The following is a 3807-nucleotide window of genomic DNA, read 5'->3' as shown; positions in this document are numbered from 1 at the left end:
AGTAATTCACTAGCCTTGTCCCCACATCACCAGGGATATTTGCAATGAACACAGTTGCTTCTGTAGCCAAGTCACCATGGGCAGCACATGCTGCCAGGGAAAAGGCCACTGCTCCCTGCTTGCTGGCACCACCTTGCAGGAGTCTTACCATTGTGGAGCTGGGGTCTTGCACAGCCGCCTCCTATGGCCACAACTCTTCCTTTTGCCTCACAGTTCCCACTGCTTACAGATCAACACCACTGGCAAATTTTTGAAGCACCTTCTGCCAAGAGAAGCTCATAGGAAGACGCTTTGCTACCTTTCACTCAACCCCTTCATGCCGAGCACAACTGGGGGGAGTTACACTACACTGAACCACAGGGCTTTGTGCCTGGCCTGTGCCAAGCATCTTGTTCAAACCACTGTGCTTGTCTGGCAGGAGAAGCTTAAGCACCAGTCCTCTGGGACAGCAAGAGCAGCACCTGGAGCCCAAGCCTGCAGGTGACACCAGAGATATAAAAACTTCAACTGTGATGACATGAAGTGACACAGCCAAGCCACTGGCTACCAGCTTGTATCCTGCTTCCACTTTCAAACATCCAAAAACCTTTCTACCCTTACCAGGGGAAGGTCTTGTTAACCATTTCATATACATCACAGCAGCTCTTTCAACTGTCTTGCCTACCTGTGCAGACAGACCTTGGCTAAACAGTGTCACTCTGGGGCACAGTTACTAAGTTTGGGGTTGTATTTTGTTCATAAGGATGCCTGAACAAAAAAGCAGCCACCCTCAGTCAGACAAAAGGCCCATCTGTGTGACCAAAAGGGAAAACAGCAGGTACCCAGGGCAGAGCACGCAAACTGGGTGGGCACACAGCAATAGCACTCCTTGGTAAGACTCTTCCTGCTGCCAACTGCTTTCAGTTAACACCCTGAGCCGCATGTGGTTTATGTATTAGCAGCCACTCTGGATTTCACTCACATGAAATGTTTACATTTTGCATTGCAGTAGTCCTTCCTAATGAAGCTGATAACAAAGATTAATTTTCCCTCCCAATCATCTTTAACCTTAAGTGATAATTAGTACCAAAAACATAAAGCAGAAGTAAATTCTGGGCACCTCCCTTGGGCAGGAAATTATTTCGCTTAATGAATAGACCATTTTTTACAAAGGGCCTTTTCCTGTACATAAGTAACAGTGCCCTGGCTCCCAGATGTGTGGGTGTGATACTGCTGTCCCCATCCAAAAGCAATTGTCTCCCAGTGAGGATAACAGCCCAGCTGCCCCAGCACAGGGGATGGGCACTTCACAGCCTCCTCTCCTTGCAGCAGTGCTCATAGTGCCCTAACAGGGAGCAAATTGCTCAGGGCTTGCCCCGGGGCTATCCAGGTCTCCAGGCAGCCTCAGCACAGCCACCCCTCCGTACCTGCCAGGGACCTCCCTGCCCCTGCTATAGAGGTAGGCCCTGCCACAAGTCCCAGCCCTGTAGGCAGCACATCCTTCCACCTCTGTACCCTGTCTCATCAGCCCTCTCCCAGGCCCCCCACTTTAGGCTTTTAATCCTTATTGTTAATTTATAACATTGGCAGCAGCACTGCCCCATCCCACACAGGGCACCTGAGTCATCACCACCCTGCACACACAAACACAAAGCCCTGAAGAGCTTAAATCTGAGCAGCAACAGCACCACCACTCCCCCCAAAAAAAGTAGCAGACACAGCTCCTCCCTGCTCTGTCAGCCTTTATTGGCCTGGGTTAGTCACATGCAAACGGGTTGCAGCTGCTGCATCACCTGTGCTGCCTCGGCCTATGCTGCCTCCACTGCCTGCGCTGCCAGCAAGGGTGGCCTCATGCCACGCAGGGTGGGTGATGGCAGCATCCAGCCTCCGCTGCTGCCTTTGTCCCTGGGATTGTCTAGGTGGAACAGAGGCAAGAGCAACCTCTGTGCCTGTTCTGGGGAGCTGTTCTGCACCACTCGGCTTGCTGTCCCTGTTCCTCAGTTCCTGCTAGTGCTCAGGAAACAGTTTGTGAAGCTTGTTTTGGTGTTTGGGTTTTGAGCACCTGTGGTAAGCCCAGCTGGTTCCCCTGAGCATGCTAAGATAAAGGGTGTGCACAGCAGAGTTAAATATAACTCCAATATAAATATAAAGTTTTAATATAATGAAGTAACTGAGAAGCTGCACAGGCTCCTGGGCACCCCAGCTATGTCCCTGTGGTGTGGGCCAGGCAGCCACAGGGATGTCCAAGGGTGTGGGGCAGTGAACTGCTGCATGGGATGGGGACATCCCAGAAGCCACCCTCCAGTGCCTGGGGGCAGGGAAGTTAATGACCAAAATGACTCATGTGAGAGAGAAATATGAGATGGAAGGTTTAGAGAGAGGTCACAGCAAGGGGACCTGCTGCAGCTGCACTAGGTTTGCCCTCATGCTGCCCCATCGTCACCCCCAGCCTGTGGGCTGTGAGCCTTAGAGATGGTCCCCACAGCTGCCTGGTGGGCTTCAACCCCTGTGGCATCTCCAGATAATTTTTTCTAGAAAAAGCATTTTGCTGTGTCCCTGGGGGTGTTTTTCTCTTCCAGGTGTGTGTGCTGCACAGGCAGGGTATGCTGGAGCCCTCACTTTGTACCTTGGCCCTGGCCAGCACTGTCCCATGGAGATATTGACCTGAGTCAGCGCTGAGTTATCCCAGGCCTGGTCAGTATGATGCTGCAGAGAACAAGTGCCACAGGCTGTCCTTCTAGGGACAGAGGACATTTCTGACTTCCTATTTCCCCTATGCCTTTGTGCTTGCCCTGAACATGGGTTGCTGGTGACACTTTGGTTTCTGGCTTAGTCTTGGGATACCAAGTCCAAGGGGAGACCTCTGAACAGAGGTGCTCAGTGCCTCTCTTGGCCTAAAAGCAAAAAGAAATTGCACATCAGGGCACAGGCTGCAGGTGCTTCTAGAGGTAAAGTATTGTCAGTAGAGTCCAAACTGTCCATCAGAATAAATGTAGATGATGCATGATTTATGGGACAAAGATGAAGGTTTAATCCTCCTCTCAGCAGTGCGGCCTGATTTACCACAAAACCCTGTTAAATTTTGTGGCACATGCTTCATCACTTCATTAGAAGATAGAGAGAAAATGGCTCAATGCATTGTTGAATGTTTTATGGCTGGGGACTCTCCTCCCACCACTCCCGAGTGATGGGTAATCTCTCTGATCAGATCCCTGGGAAGAGACCCCATGGGATTACAGAGCGCAGAGGCATTAACAACAGTGACAGGAAAGGAATACAATATCCCTTTAAACAATTAAATATTGATCCTGTGGGCCTGATGTGGACTCCATCACACAAAAGGAAACACCTCTGTGAATTAGTTTGGTGACATCCATACCCTTAGACAATATAAAGGAAGCCAAGATTATTTGCTTCACTTATTTTTCTTAATGTTTTTTCCCTCAGTTAGAGAAATGCACCTGGTATGAGCCGCACTCGCCTTTCAGACACTCTGCACCCACTTCCCTTTGGAGCCCACCCTGCTGGGCACTGCAGTGGGATCTGGGACAGGGACAGGGAGCCAGGGGCCTGTGGCCAGACACGGGCATGTTTGCTGTGGGCGGGGGACTGCAGACAGCATGGATGGAGGGAAGAAGACGCAGTGCAATGAAGCCTGAGGTGCCATTTCATGCCCCCCCCCCCCAGTGGATGTCCCTCCTGTGACACAGGTGAACACTGCTCGTCCCATGGGAGAGCTGGGGCTGCCCCAGAGGGCTCTCCTGCTCCCCTGGGCTCATCCTGCTGGCTTGTGGCTGCACATGGAGAAACAAAAGAAGGCAAGAAATG

This window comes from Phalacrocorax aristotelis, chromosome 7 (assembly GCF_949628215.1).
Source record: "Phalacrocorax aristotelis chromosome 7, bGulAri2.1, whole genome shotgun sequence".
Classification (NCBI taxonomy): domain Eukaryota; kingdom Metazoa; phylum Chordata; class Aves; order Suliformes; family Phalacrocoracidae; genus Phalacrocorax; species Phalacrocorax aristotelis.
The sequence above is the reverse complement of the archived record's forward strand: the minus strand, read 5'-3'. Positions refer to the sequence as shown.